The 16,718-nt window shown below is 31.7% G+C and overlaps 1 long non-coding RNA gene across 6 annotated transcripts; it reads right to left on the reverse strand.

The window, feature by feature from the left end:
- Positions 1 to 2,308: 2,308 nt before the first annotated feature.
- On the reverse strand, positions 2,309 to 7,052 carry LOC107018285. Of its 6 annotated transcripts, none has more exons than XR_001456614.2 (7): positions 6,575 to 7,052; positions 5,910 to 6,401; positions 5,708 to 5,738; positions 5,007 to 5,618; positions 4,439 to 4,561; positions 3,228 to 3,278; positions 2,309 to 2,609 (listed from the first exon to the last, which is right to left on the reverse strand). It is a non-coding gene; the product is annotated as an uncharacterized LOC107018285 (long non-coding RNA). The 6 variants fall into 6 exon arrangements; XR_001456612.2 differs by having other exon boundaries at positions 5,007 to 5,452; positions 5,539 to 5,738; positions 6,575 to 7,051; XR_001456613.2 differs by having other exon boundaries at positions 5,007 to 5,213; positions 5,298 to 5,738; positions 6,575 to 7,051.
- Positions 7,053 to 16,718: the final 9,666 nt, after the last annotated feature.

A 16,718-nucleotide genomic window follows, 5' to 3' on the forward strand; every position in this document is an offset into this window, starting at 1 on the left:
TGGTAGGATGAATATGTATATTCCGAATGAAGAGTGTGAAGGTCAACATATTCTTTCTCCAGAAGTTCGGAATAGATTGTCCATCATTGGTGAAGTTGTTGATAGGCAAGTACGATGAACTCATAAATTTACTTGTTCTAAAGTTTCATCCACTTTGTATACTTAATTAATTTTTTCTTTAGCTTATAATTAATTAACGCAGTCATGCACAAGATGATGAAACCGATTTTTACAAAGATATATCGTTTAAGAATTAATAAGAATTAGATATTGCATTAAAAATTGTATGTATCAAAAAAAGATTTTAGATTGAAGAGGTAATTAATTCGCGTTCAGTATTTTGTGTCAAATGTGAACATCTTAAGTGCAATTGGTGGTGTTGAAAATTCTGATAGATTTTAGACTAAAAAGTATGAAAAGATGCATACATGTGGCTCGGAACATCTTACGATAATTTAAAGATAAATATCCCGAAGGTAAACATCCACCTACAAAAGATTTGAAAAACTCTATTTGTATTGAATTGGAATGTAAGGTTAATTATTGAAAAGTTTGGGCAATAGCGAGATTCAAAAGTCTTTGGTAAGAGGGACACATGAACGTGGATATGGGGTTATTAATATGTATAGTCATATGATTAGGTCATCAAATCAGGAAAGTAAAACAACAGTAAAGAATAATGAAAATGGTAGGTTCAAGTATTTCTTTGTGACATATGGTGCTTGAATTCTTGGTTTCACACAAATGAGAAAAGTCGTAGATATTAATGAGATATTTTTGAGAATTAAATATGATGGTGTGTTGTTGTCTGCTGTTGCATAGGATGTGGAGAATCATATTTTTTTCGATGGCATTTTGCATAGTAGACTATGAATGTGATGCTTTCGACCGATACTTTTTCGAGCAATTGAGAAGTATTTTACTTAATACTTGAATTGTGCATAATCTCTGATAGACATAAAAGTACAAAACTTTGAAACCATCTTTTCAATACTTTGATGTTTATCAGAGATTATGCAAAATTCAGGAGTATCAAGTACAAAACTTCTCAATTGCTTAAAAAAGATCGGTAGAAAGCATCACATTTAGAGTTTACTAAGCAAAATGCCACCGGAAAATATGATTCTCTGCATCCTGTGCAACAGTAGACAACAACAAACTGCCATATTGACTTCTCAAAAATGTCCAAACAACAACTATGACTTTTCTCATTTGTTCGAAACCAAGAATCCAAGCTCCATAGGCCACAAAAAAGTATTTGAAACTACCATTTTCATCAATCTTAACGCCGTTTTACTTTCCGGATTTGATATCCTAAGCATATGACTACACGCATCAACCACTTATATTCATGTTTTCTTAGGTTTAACACTTTATATGGAAGGTATCTAGACTGACTTTACTCAAGTGAACAACTCGCATCGGGGTGGGTTAGGAGACAGGTAGCAGAGTTATTTCAACTTAATTGGGGACTTTGTCCCGCCTAACATGAGTGACAAATCCTGAACTAGGAGCATAACTGTACACTGGCTCATTTTAGACAGAAGTCTTATGGAGCGTATCCGCACACGATGTGTATAACAAAATTGAAGAGACTCAAAAAATGTGCGAGAAGAGACAATTTATATATAGTCACACAAAATCTAAACAATAAATCATCAAATAGCACATTAGCCAACAAAGAAATTATCCAAATAATTAAAATAGTCCAAATAATCAATGTACAAAGATCAAATTCTAAAATAAAAAGTTTCTAGCGAACTCGCTACACCTCTTTAATTACAATAGTTAAGGATTGTGACGGATTTTTTTTTTGAAAAATAAAATGTAAAAGAAAATATTTTTTTCTTTTTTTGAATCGGCACTTGGAATTTAGTTTTTTTGGATGTTTCAAGTCACCTGCTAATTCCTAATTTAAAAAAGAAAAGACTCTTCATTTTTAATTTACGAAAACAAAGATTGGGTAAGAAATTCTATTGACCAAAGGGAAGCTATGAGGCACCCTCTTAGTCTCATGGTTCTAGTACGGTCGATTTATCAACTCATTTTTGGCTAAAATAATATAATAATGTAAATTTGCGTTAGTCACTAATTTTTAATAAAATAATTTGTCCAGGAGCGTCGCCACACAAAAGATCTCTTTTTAGAGAATAAATATACACATCAAGGATTATAACAGAACACATGATTGTATTTAATAAATATTATTTATTAAATAAAACAAATAATTAATGACACAATTCCACTAAACTGATAGGGAAAAATCATCTTTTTTTAAAAAAGTAATATATATAGTTGAGAAATATGATTGGAAGGAAATTTCATGTTTTTATCACTTGAAAAACTAAAATTTGCACAACTCAATCGAGCATATAATAATCACATAAATACAGAGTCAAATATGGTTATTTCCTAATACCGTAGTCAAACCAAAATACATCTAATCTCCCTAAACACTATATTTAACACAAAGGAGAGCTCCAAAGATCTGTTGATGATCATCTTCCTCATTCTCTTCAATTCTTTTGTGAAATTGCAGGTATATGGAGGGCTAGGTATCACTGATTCTTCGTCTCCGTAGTAAATAGGCATATTCCCTATTTGATTCTCTAGCATTAAAAGGAGAAAAAATCATAGATGAAGTGACTTAGCTGAAACATTTCACAAAAGCAATCACATTCCCTTGCCATAAATTGGACGGCATTTAACTCAACAACAATAACCCTAACACAGATGAATGAATTTAACAAACTGATTGCTACATAGGATGACAAAACAAAAGATTTCAAAAACTTATAGGTTATGGCCAATGCTGCAAAACATTGACTTTTAATTGTATTCAGACTCATACATTTTTTGGCATCTTCAACATTATGAGGATCCACCCAAAGAAAATATAGTATTTGAGTTCTCACAATAAAAAAGATAATATCATAGCACCTTCGCTGCTGGAACTTTCCTAGAAACACCATAATGTACTCGAGTAATGTATTAGTAGATCTCTTAAAAACTTTAATCTAAACTCTTTTTAAAATATTCTAGTTATATATTCCTATGTCTAATAAGTAAGAAAAATATATTCTAAAAGCACATACATGGCAAAACGATACAAATGCAGGCATGCATATAGAGAAACTTTTAACAAAGAGACAATAATGAAGAGGAAAGAGCAAGTAATTTAAAGGTACTTGGATAACTCTAAAATAAACTTGAGAAGTAGTGAGTACCTCCGAGTTTGGTGCCTCATAACCCGCATAGAAGACCATAAGTAAGATTATCTAACAAAAAGATAAAGTAAATTGTTGCATAATGATATACCAAAAATGAAATCAGAAGGTACAGACATACTATTATCCAATAAGGGCATAAAACTATAACATGGAAAATCTGATGGTAGATATGTGAGCACTCATCAAAATTTTATCTCAATAGAAACTAATGTTATTCAACTTTCTATATCCTAATCTTTGCTCATTATAGATGACTACACTTTGTGGATTAGTACCAATGCAACCATTATTTAAGTCCATGATGTACAGTCTAGCGTAAATATGAATAAAGTTTAAAAAAAGCTAAGATCGTTGAGGTGCACACCATTCTGAACCATTGAGAATGCAATAATTTCAATGTTTTTGACTTTTATCTCATTCTCCCACTCTCCCTGTTTATGTTCTTTTATAAATCTGTAAAAATACAACGCTTCTCTTTCCCTAAATAATTATAGTAATCAATGGCTGAAGGATTTGAGTCATACCACAACAAACTTTGAGTCTCAAATTGACCTATTTTGATTTCTTTTTACCTGTGACCCTTCACTACTCAAAATTTTTTCGATTTGCTTATTTTTTCTTTGATAATATCATACCACGAAAAAGGCCTTTATTTTAAGTTTCGACACTCAAAATTTTTTGATTTGCTTGTTCTTTCTTTGATAATATCACACCAAAGAAAAAGGCCTTTATTTGAAATATATCTACAACACGGTTCGAAACCTTTCCATTCATTGTTGGCTTTTCATTATGAACTGAAACTTCACAAAGTGAAAGAAATACTTGGTTCCCATCTTGCAAGCTAGACAAAGCATAAATGACAGAATATATAATCTCAGTTGCGATCTGTGAACAGTTATTGAAGTATTATGTTATGTGGAGAAAGGCATCACTAATTTTGATAAGTGATTTTCAGTGCACAAGCATGACTCTCCAATGCGTCCACTAATACACATTTCTACCTATTCTTTAAGCTGATAAACTCAAGAATTATTGAACTTACATCTAACTCTCGATTATGATTCTCCAATCGATCAAGTCTACATTCTATGTTTCTTTCACAAATTATCCAAAACAATGCAACAGCAGTGCAAGAGAAGAAGCGAACTTAATTGTTTAACCACATTTATCAAAATAATTTTATCGACAAGTAAAATTGCAGTCCTTACCTCTCAATATGAACTACTCGTAGATCAGAATAGCAGTTTGTTTGCCGTCCTTTCCATCCTCCTTCACTTGAACCTTAAAAAGTCTCTATTTGCATTTGCAAACATTTTGATGGTTTTTTCCACCTGCAAATGAGACTGATTTCATCCTTAGAGCTCCAACATAAAATCTTAGGTAAGAATTTTAAATTAGTAAATGAAAATATAAACAAATAGTTTTGTATACATGCAACACTTCAATAAAGAAAAAACGCTACATCAAACAACTCAATAAGGGAAAAATCAGAGAACACGTAAAAGGAGGAGGAAAATAGAAGAAGCACATCAATAAATAAAATTAACCTAAGAGAATGTAGAATAAAGCAAAAAAAATTCAGCAAAACATAAAGGTTAGATGTTAGATGTTGAAAGATTGAAGGAGGAAGCAGAACAACCGTATGAGAGATGATAATTTGACACATCAAAGGTGAGAAAGAAATTGCAGCAAGTTGCTACTATATATTGCTCTAAATTGTTACATGCATGATCTACTAAAGGAGGAAACTGGCACATGTATTTTTCCAACACTAACCTTTTCCGCGATCATTTGAGCTTGTAAATTAGGTGGAGCAAACTGCTCTACAGCGGACTCGAGAAGTCGTAACATATCACTGTATGAAAGTGGTTCACCTAAAGCTCTTTGGTCCCATGAAATAGCAGGTGCAAGTGGTCTATGATTAATAAGAGATGTAGTTTGTAGACCTCTTTGTTTCCCCTGCTCGTGGAAGGTCATTTTTCACTGCAAATGAAATTTAGTAGTTGTAAATCTTTAGAGTTAGTTAACCCATCTACAATGAGGTACTTTTTTTATCAAAATTTTTACAACATAATTCACCAATGACAGAGAACAATTCCTCATATCCGGGAAGAAATCAAGCGCAAAAATCCTTCAATCAAGTCTTCCGAAGATTCACATATTTCGATGAGAAACATTTGATTTCAACTCAACAAAGACTTCTCCCAGATATAAATATTACCCTTAGATAAAAAAAAAATGGAGATTAAGCATTCAACCAGTAGCAGAAGAAAGAACAATATAGAATATGAGTAAAATAGGTACATACCGGCTATATTCATGTACAGGCTAACCACCATTCATCAAAATAATTTTAATCTTGTTCTTAAAGTCGCAATGTTCCTAATTCTATATCAAAGATATCGCCTTAGTCTATCAAAATAATTCATAATTGTGTGACTTATTGATTTCTAAAAGTCTATGCAGAAGAATCTAACCATACTACTCCAGCCAAGCAAAGTATATAACCTGAAATCATAACAAAGAAAAGGACATTAAATAAGAAAAATGTCGAGAATTTGGTGAGGGTGAAAACTGTAAGGAGAACACAAGATTACAAGACTATTCAAAGAACCGCAATCATAGACTATGAATGATATATTAAAGTCTACAACTATAACATACTAATTTTACCCTTACCTTTTATCAGTTTCCCACTCGGTGTCCGGAGCCTACATTGGAGCTGCGATTAAATCCAAATCGCACTGCAAGGTCCATTCTGGGGTGGCGCTCCCAATAAAATTTTTTCTATATCCAGGGCTCGAACACGAAATTTTTGGTTAAGTATGAAAATTTCCACCCGTTACCACAACCCATGTTAGTAATTTTACACTTACCTTGAAATGCAGAGAGGTTGTTTCTATGATGTTCTCTAACCTAAGTGGTATAAATCCTAAATTAAGCAAAAATTGGAACAAAAACCAAAAACAATCATAGAATTAAAATACCGAATGACGGTATTTCCTACCCAGCAGAGATTTCGATGCCCGTAAACTTTCAAATGGAACCAAAAGACAACATCATTAGAACATGCAATGAGATGAGGTATTAGAAAAAGTACATATTCTATTCCATGTTGTGGAAAGCAATCCATTCGAGACCAAACTCAGCTTGTCTACTTTGCCGGATTTTCTAAATTCAATAAGATATTCAATAATCAAATTCAAAATCTCTAAATAAATAAATTCATTTATCATCAAAGGCAATAGGAAATAGAGAATGCATATTCTGTGTAAAAAGATCAAAATTAAAGTGTAAAAGAGAGTGAAAAAATTCGATAGAAGAGAATAGGAGAATCCATATACCTTTAAAATTTGAAGCTTCGAAGAAGTGAGACCCAATTTCAATCTTTGAAGGATGGTAGTGAGATGTATGCAATTACACGTGTTACATGGGAAAGGATAAAGAAACGAATGCATAGTTGTAAAAAGGTACAAACACCTAATGATAAAGGTACAAAAAATTTATGCCATAGTATAGTACAACTTGAATGCTTTTAGTATCAATTTTTAAAGTTGTGTTAGTCCCAACCCAAGTCCCACTTCTAAATAAGGGAGAAGAAGTGAGACCCAATTTCAATCTTTGAAGGATGGTAGTGAGATGTATGCAATTACACGTGTTACATGGGAAAGGATAAAGAAACGAATGCATAGTTGTAAAAAGGTACAAACACCTAATGATAAAGGTACAAAAAATTTATGCCATAGTATAGTACAACTTGAATGCTTTTAGTATCAATTTTTAAAGTTGTGTTAGTCCCAACCCAAGTCCCACTTCTAAATAAGGGATATATACAAAAAGTTTTCTTAAAAATAATAATTAAGCCCATTTTAAAAATAAGTAGTGAAATATTAAAAAACAAAATCTAAAAACATATATACAATTTCATAAATGACCATCCTAGTAAAAGTTTGAGTTTACTCAAAATGATCACATTGCTCTTTTTGAAAGAAAATTATTAAATTAGTTAATTTTATCTAATAGATAAATTACTAACATAAATGAATTTGCATTTTTGTTTCAATAAATCATTTCATATATTTAATTTTAAGAGATGATTTTTCTAAGAATTTACAAAATGATTGGATTCATATTTTTATAAAAAATAATCAGTTTTGTGTTTTTGCAAAATAACCTCTTTTTTTTCTTAAAATGACCAGAATTGATAAAAAAGACTTTGAGTTATTTTTTTAGCAAAATACGTATTTAAGTGTCAACTTTATATTGATAAAAATATAATTAGCATCTTACTAATAATAAAACACAAATATACAATAGCAAGAAGACATAATCATATCAAGTATGATAACATATTTAACTAATTCAAATAAATCAAACATAATAATTTAATCAAAAATATAAGCAACATATTTTTTTTGAAGTTACGTTAATATAGAAAAGGGATATACCCAAAGAGATGATGGCGAAGGGATGGAAGCAAAATTAATTGAACTTTCAAGATCACAAATGACCAAATAATATTTTTAGAAGAAGACTTTGTACTCTCTATTTTTATGATTTTCTTCTTCTAATTTTTTTGTTCTTGTTCTTTTTCTTTTTTTCTCTTTTACTTGAAATAAAAGAAGAATAGAATTTAAATAGGTGTTCAATATTAACACTCTTTTTGAAAACTTGAAAGACAGTCCATTGGACTCTTTGTTTTCACCATGTGCCACCCAAGCTGGCCAATGAATTTTATTTTTCAAGAGCAGATTAATTAAAAGACTATATTACTCTTTTAGATGATCCATTTCTTTTATTTTTTTAATTGAATAACAGCTAAATTGGTCATCTAAAAATTTAAAATAGACCCAGAAATATAGATTCATTTAATCAAGATCCAAAAATCAAAAGAAAAATCAGTCCACTAACACAAAATTCAAACATGTAAACTATCTTGAAGATAGAATACAAAAAATAAGAAAGAAAAAAAAAAAAATTCAAGCAAATACTTCAACATGATTAAACTTAAAGATCATTAACAAAATCATACAAATCCGACACCAAAATAACTTATATAATTTTAAAAAAGAATGTGATAGTGGCAGATTTGGATAGACTATGAGAGGGGAAAATTGAAATAAATTTTCAAGTAAATGAGGGTCGCCGAAAACTTAGCTGAAATTTTTTTAACGGAATTTTGGCATAAAATTATATCAAAAGATAACAATCGAAGGAGCACTATACATTTATGTAAAAGGTATAGAATGAGGATGACCGAAACTTAATAAATCTAAAAAAAAGTAAAGATTTGTGTTTGATTTTTCCTAGATCTACATAGTTGACTATGAATAAAGACAAAAGATTTGCGAATTTGTGTAGAGGATAGTGAAAGGAAGAAGTGGTAAAATTTTAGAGATTTTTCGGTCAAAGAGTGGTGGCCGCGGCGGGGATGGTGATAGGTGGAAGCAAGTGCAGAAGAAAAATAAAACAAAAAATACAATCAAAATTTGATTTTTGAAGTTTTGTATTTTTAGTAGCGTAACATAAGATCCTTGAATCAAAATATTATGAATGGTTGAGATTCAATATTGACCATTGATATTAGACTGGGTCTAAAATATCGGGCTATCAGAATTGAGTCTAAATCAGCCTTATTCAATAAAAATTGAATTATTTAGGCCAATAAAAAAAGAATACTAACAAAGAGAAACAAACAAAATTATAAAATACAAAATAAAATATAAGAAAAAATCTTAATATATATTGTAAGAGTAAATTAAAAAGTCAACAATTAGGTATACACAAGAAAGTCATTTTCTTTCGGAATATATCAATCATTAACCCACACCAAAAATATTCCTTTAGCTCTCTAATTTCTCTAAACTAATGTAAAAATGAAGGGCTTACTTATTCATAGGCATAAAAATAAAAATTAGCTGAAATTCTAAAAATTCAATATGACAAATCCTTTCAGATAGAGAACTCTCAATGAACTTCAAAATCTTTTCAGAAATGCAGGTGATAATTTGGATAAAAATAACAAAAAAAATTATAAACAAAAATAACCCAATGAATTTTCAACTTTTACACTCTCAAAATCCTAACAAAGAAAGAAAAGAAAACAGTGTTACCTTGAGGTAGATGACGACGATGACAAAGAAGACGAAGACGACAGACGAAGATGAAGAAAACGAACCCTAAAAACTGATACTTGTTCGCAACAATTGAAAAAAAAAAAGAAACACAATTATAAATTTGGTTTATTTTGAATGTTTTTAAAAGTTTAGAAGTATTAAATATTATATTTCAGACCCCGATTATCTTAATCACTAATTAAAAAAAAAGTTTGACTTGGTCACTTTTTTTGGTCACGAATTTTAAATTTAATACATTTTTATCAACTTCTCAATTTTTTAAAATTTTTGGGCTTCTACAGATTCAATCTCTTTTCTTTTGGGCCTGTTATATGTGTATATTACACAAACTCCAAATTTATAAAGGGAAACTTACATAAATGTGCTATAATAATAAAATATTTACCATTTATAGTAACAATATTCTTTTTTCACTTGATCGCTTTTAATTCATTTATAATACAATTTTAATACATATTACAAAGAACAATTTATTATTCACATATAATACAAGTTTTAATGATGGATAATACATTTATCACACATTTTAATACACTTATAATACAATGTGACCATTTTTTACCAAACAAACACAATATATTTAAAAAATAATTATAATTCAAATATATTGCATAAATAATTCACTTTTAATACATATTACATATTTATCACAGTATTGCTATAAATGGTAATAAACAAAAAGTATCGATAAAATCAGTAATTATTTTTTTAAATGTATTAATTTATGTAATTTTTCCATTTATAAAGTTTTTATTTCACTAGTTTGTTAGTAGGTTAGCAAATTAGAATTAGACATATCTATAATTTATCAGAAGAAGACTTAACTCATTGACGATTCTTTAAAGTTATCCGCAAAATTTATTTAGACACCTCAACTATAACTTGTACCTATTAAACATTTAAATTGTTCAAAACATATGCAAATTATACACAAAGTTCTTACGTGGCAAAACTAATATACCTCACTACTACTTTGCACATAAATAGATCTCTATTCCATTTTAAATATTTTTTAGATAAACTTGTAATTTTTTTTTAACACCTAACATACATTAACTAAACAACTAAGAAAATAATAATTCAATTCAACAATATACTCTTAATCAAGATTTTTTAAAAAAAAAAACCCCACACTCTTCTATTGATCTTGTTATTCAAAATACTATCTTTTTTTCACTCCATTTCAAAAAAGTAAAACTCTTGCACTTTATCTTGGTTTCATTTTGTTGTTAATTTTTTGTTTAACAGAAAATTTGACTTCGCTAGTCAATGATTGGTGTTTATCTACCCTAATTTAACTTTTCAATTTCATATTATCTAAAAAATTTACCGAACAAATTTCTTGTCACGGTTCACGTCACACCCCTTTTTCATACTCCTTAATCTTTTTTTGTAGCATCATTCCTCTATTACCAATATCATCACAAACTAAAATTAAATACGTCAAAAATACTTTCGGCTAAACTTTATTTTTTTCAACAAGACTATTCGTAATCTGAAATCATTTTCTTTAAAATTGTTAAAGAATTCAAATTTTAAAGGTGATAGAGGAGGAGGAGGAAGAGTAGTATAGAAGTAGTATAGAAATTTGAATTGATACTTGAAAAGAAAGTGAGATAGAGAGAAATGACAATTACAATATTTAATGAATATCATAATAAACGAGAGGGGCAGGTGCATGGGTGAAAAATATCCTTATATGACTTGTGAGAAAGAAAAGGTGGAGTAAAGATGATTATGGGTGGTTTTAGCCGCGGCAGCTCTGCACATGTTCCGACAAAGAAGAAAAGGGGAAGGATGAATCCGGGGTAGGTAGATGGATGGGGTGTTCTAGCAAAGAAGAAACGAGGGAAAAAAATATTTTTTTTAATTTTTTGTTTTGCTAAAACCATATATTTTATTTTATTGTTCTTTTTTATTTATTTGTTACTATTAGTATGGGCCAATGCGACATGTATTTTTTTATTAATATTGTGCATCATCAACGAGTGTATGACCTACGATTTCTACTTTTAGTTGACTGTCCGAAAAATGTTCAATAGGCATTTTTTGTTAACTAATGAAGGTTTTCAATTGGAATAAGTCCAAGACAAAGTGTTTAAATAAATTATGTGGACAAATTTAGGAGGTTGTCTATGACTTAAACCTTACCAGAAAGATGGTTCATTACTTGTATAAATAGACAACCAATTATACATAATTATAAACTCACATACACAACGAAGAAAATTTTTATACACGGGTCTTCTCAATTTGTTCATGGTATCAAAGCAGTGCTGATTTATTAGTCTTGATTTTCTTCATCTTCTTTATTTCCTTATATGACTAGTGTTAGTGGTCATCTTTCTATTCTTGCAAGACTACTGAAAAGATAGGATCCTTGCCAATGATGCAGTGAATTCTTCACATGCTTTATCTATTCACCCTTTTGATTATACTGACATGAACCTTGTATCCACTATCTTTGATGGATGGAGTTATGGTGGTTGGAGAATAGCTATCGTTATAGAATTTTAGGCAAAGAAAAATTTAGGATTGATTAAGCGATCCCTAGCTGCTCATGTTGATGATATGATTCTTCAGAAGGCCTGAAAAGATGTATGATATGGTCTTGTCCGAGTTACTCAACTCCTTTCCTAAAAAGATTAATAAATCTTTTTTGTATTTAAAAAATACCAAAGTTTTGCAGTTTGACCTGTGAGATAGATTTGATTAGTCTAATGCTGCAAAAGTGTTTCAACTTCTTAAAAGAACATAGAATTGTAATTCAAAGAAATTTCAGTATTTCTATGTACTTCAGAAAAATAAAGAGTCGATGGGATGAATTAGATGCTCAAAATATATTCATTTCTTGTAATTTTAAATGTGTGTGGTGCCAAAGAAAAATATAACAAAGTTCATCATGATGAGAAGATGCTTCAATTCCTTATGGAACTGAATATGACACTTTTATAATGGTTAGTAGCAACATTCTATTGTCCTTCCCAACTATTTGTCAAGATGTAAACGTAGTCGCTAAAACTCAAAAAAAAAAAATTTAAAACTTGTTTTATGAGCATAGTATATGGCCCGTAAATTGGTTTATTACTTGTAAACTGAACTCATTAAACTCAGGCTAGCCCCTCGTTTGTGAAGTTAATCTATGAGTCTCATCTACTACTCATGATTCTCTGTACAATCTGTAGATGCTGCTCGTAAATTCCAATTTCTACCAAAAAAAATCTCTTGATCTTATTTAGATTTAGATTTTCTAAGTTATTACACCTATCATCTCACTCGTATACATGGTAAGCTACACTTCGATGTCATCTCATTTTAGACTTAGAATATGTCTATTATTTCTTTTGGTTGTACATATGTTACGGTATGTGTCACGACGACCCAGACCATCATGAGTGTGGCACTCAAACTTATCTTCTAGTGGGAGAATTGTCAATCTTACTATCCAATCTCAAAATTAAGCATTTAAAGATATAGAAGCAGGTTTAAATGCAGAATTAAAGTAGAGTTTCCATAAACTCAAATAGTCTACCAAACGATTGAAGAACTATTTCCTAGAAATTGAAAGTCAATGTACCAAAACTCAAAAGTTCAACAAGTCTAAGAAAATGGGTGTTAGCCAAATAAACAAGAGAATAGATAAAGTGGTAAGCTAAGCCCGAATAAGATGGACTGAGCAAAAAGAGAACTCATCACTCCTAGAAGAACTGACTCACCCTTGAATTCGATTGATCACTGATCTCGTAGATGAGGTCTGTTATTAGCCTCCGAAAGATGCCTTGTACTCAATAAATAAAAAGCAAGTGTAATATCACTACACAATCATAGTGTACTGGTAAGATCACGCGGCTATTCCAATAGGTGAAACATACACAAGTCATTACAACATTATAAACATGCATACACCGATCATATATATATATATATGTGTGTGTGTGTGTGTGTGTGTCAAGTCATTGGCCCTCTCACGGAACCCATACCCAAACTGTAAAAGTTTGCCGGATCGTGACACTCGTTCCAAGTTAGTGTGTCGGATCATGACATATGTTTCAATATTTATGTCGTTATGTGACATTTGATCTCAATTAGTGTGTCAAAATGTGACACCCTTCCCTATATGTATGTTGGTACGCATGTCGAAACATGACACTCGTTCCAATATGTATGTTGGTATGTGATATCTGATCCAATTAGTGTGTCGAAACATAACACTCGATCAAATAAACATAACACAATCACAATCACAATTTGCACTCTCATAACCATACAATCAAGAGGTAATTCATGGCATAAAGTTATTAGTTCAAACTCATTTACTTTAGGGGTGATCAATAATCCAACATTCGTATACATACATGTAACACAATGAAGCAATTACTAATATACATCACACAAACATGAAATCACATTAATCACCTATCTTAAACAAAGCTTTAACCTCTAAGAAACTTTGATTCTTCACTTTTCAGATTCTTTTCGTTTGGTCTTGGTCTACAAACAATCATAATAATGTCAGGATCTATAACCAAAGCCTAATTACCCAAATTATAATAAACTGTATCAACCCCGGGATAAAACCTTGATCCCCATACCAAATTCAGGGTTTCTTCCAATATAAATCCCAGATCAAAACCCTCATCCATCGATAATTATCCAAGAAACTAAATTCTACATATCAAAAAAATGGATTTGGCGAGTAAAAACCTTACCTTTGGTGCTAGAAGAGATGGAAAACCTTGAAAAATTATCCCTGGGTTATTCCTTATCTCTCAAGATCAAAAGTTGATAATAACGTTTTTGGGGTTTATTTCCAACTTAAGTCGCGAATGGCCCGCTACGGCGGACCCCGACCACCATAATGCCCCTTCCTGGCGGCACTAATCCCGCTCTAGCAGCTTGTGCAAAGACAGAACATCAGAATTCGAGTTTCAAACCTCTATTTCACAACACACCTTCAATCTATGACACTCAGAAAATACTCATTCACGCTAAGATCAATTTTGGGAGTTCTACCTGTCCTAATTAGATTTCGTAAAGTGTATGCGTTACTTAACGTCTTAACTATCTATTTATGTGATCTAATTTATAATTAGATATTCCATTTGTCACCAAATTTTCTTAGACCTCACTGACTTTGATTTCGTCTAAATCTGGACTAGGTTGAGAAATTTCAAGTTACTACCACAAATTTCCCTGTCCAAAATTTTTCCCTCTTAAATTTTTTATAACGATGGAAATCGGTCGTTAAAATATATATAAATTTACCCATCACTCATCCCCTATGACAAACTAAGTGGAATTATTCCTAAATCTTTGAACTATTGGGGATACTTGTCTCGCATGTCCTTCTCGGTTTACCAAGCGGCTTCCTCAACCGGACGATGCTTCTATTGAACTTTCACATATTTAATCTCCTTGGTCTTCAGCTTTGAGGCATCACGATCAATAATAGTAATCGGTCCTTTCTTATTCAGAAGGTCTTTTTCTAACACAACTGAGTCCCATTTTATGATGTAATCCCCGTCACCATGTTATCTCTTTAACATGGATACATGAAAACCGGATGAAAACCTGATAAGTTAAGAGGTAAATCAAACCTATAAGCCACTGCCTTCACGGATAAGAATTTGAAATGGTCCAATGTATTGGGGACTAAGCTTGCCCTTCTTGTTGAATCTCATCACTCTTTCATGGGTGATACTTTAAGAAGAACGTTCTCACCAGTCTGAAACACCATGTCCCTTACCTTATGATCCGCATAATTTTTCTACCGACTTTGGTCTTCTAGGAGTTTAGCTTGGATGCTCTCGACCTTAACTTGAGCATCCTTCACCAAGTCAAGTCCTCTAACACTTGAATACTCCTCTCTTACGGTTTCTCTCCCATATAGTGCCTCAATAGTACCATATCAATGTTGGAGTAGTAACTAGTATTATAAGAGAACTCACACATTGGTAAGAACTTATCCCAATGTCCTCTTAATTCAATCACACATGCCCTCAACGTGTCCTCTAACACATGAATAGTCCTTTCTGATTATTCGTCTGTCTGCAGATGGAAGGTTGTGCTAAAAGAGAGCTGCGTACCCAACTCCTTATGTAATTTTCCCTAAAACTTGGATGTGATCTATGTACCACGGTCCGAAATGATAAAAAGGGTCACTCCGTGCAGCCTTAATATTTATTTTACATACACCTTAGCCAATTGATGCGCATTATAGTCTACTCTGGCTGAATGAAGTGGGACGACTTATTCCATTTGTAAACCACTACCCAATATAATCAAACTTCCCCTAGGTCTTGGGGATACCAACCATGAAATCCATAGATATTCTTTCCCACTCCCATTCCAGAATTTGCACTCTCTAAAGCAAACATGTAGGCCTTTGATGCTCATATTTTACTTGTTAGTAATTTTGACACTTAGCCACAAACTCTGCTATATCTTTCTTCATGTCATGCCACCAATAAAGTCGCTTCAAATCTTGATACATCTTGGTCACACACAGACTAATGGAATACCTCGAACCATGGGATTATGTCAATGAATTTCGAATCAAGTTTCCCACTCTAGGAACACAAACCGCATCAAGAACCAAAACATATGTCTTACCAATCATAGTCTTCTTCCTAAGCTCATTCAAATTTTCATTCTCAAACCGTTTGGCCTTGATATTCTCAATTAAGATGGCTCTAACCTTAATGCTAGCTAACACCCCACCTTTTTTTTGGATGCCCAGCACATGAACTTAGACTCCAAATACTGATTTTATTTAGCCATAATTCATTTTCTCACACCCAAGCATGCTAGACTATCCATATTCACCGCATTCCCACTTAATGTGTCTGCCACCACGTTAACCTTACTCGGATGATACTGGATGGTCACATCATAATCCTTGCGTAACTTTATCTACCTTCATTGTATCCGGTTTAATTCCTTTTAGCGAATACATGTTGTAGGCTATGATGGTCAGTAAATACTTCACACATAACACAATAAAGATAATGAGGTCATATCTTAAGATCAAACACTACCGCTGCCAACTTTTAATCGTGTGCTGGGTAGTTTCATTCATGAACTTTCAGTTGTCGCAATGCATAAGTGATGACATTCTTACCATGCATTAATAAAGCACCCAAACTCGTATGTGAAGCATCACAACAAACAAAATAATCTTTACCTTCCACCGATAGTGCAAGGATAGGTGTTGTGGTCAAAAGAGTGTTGAGCTTTTGAAGTATCTCCTTATATTTTTTGGGTCCATTCAAAAGGTGCCTCTTTTTTGGTCAATCTTATCAACTGTCTGGCGATAAAAGCAATTTTTTCATAAACCGATAATAGTAGCTAG

Source organism: Solanum pennellii, chromosome 4 (genome assembly GCF_001406875.1).
Source record: "Solanum pennellii chromosome 4, SPENNV200".
Lineage (NCBI taxonomy): Eukaryota > Viridiplantae > Streptophyta > Magnoliopsida > Solanales > Solanaceae > Solanum > Solanum pennellii.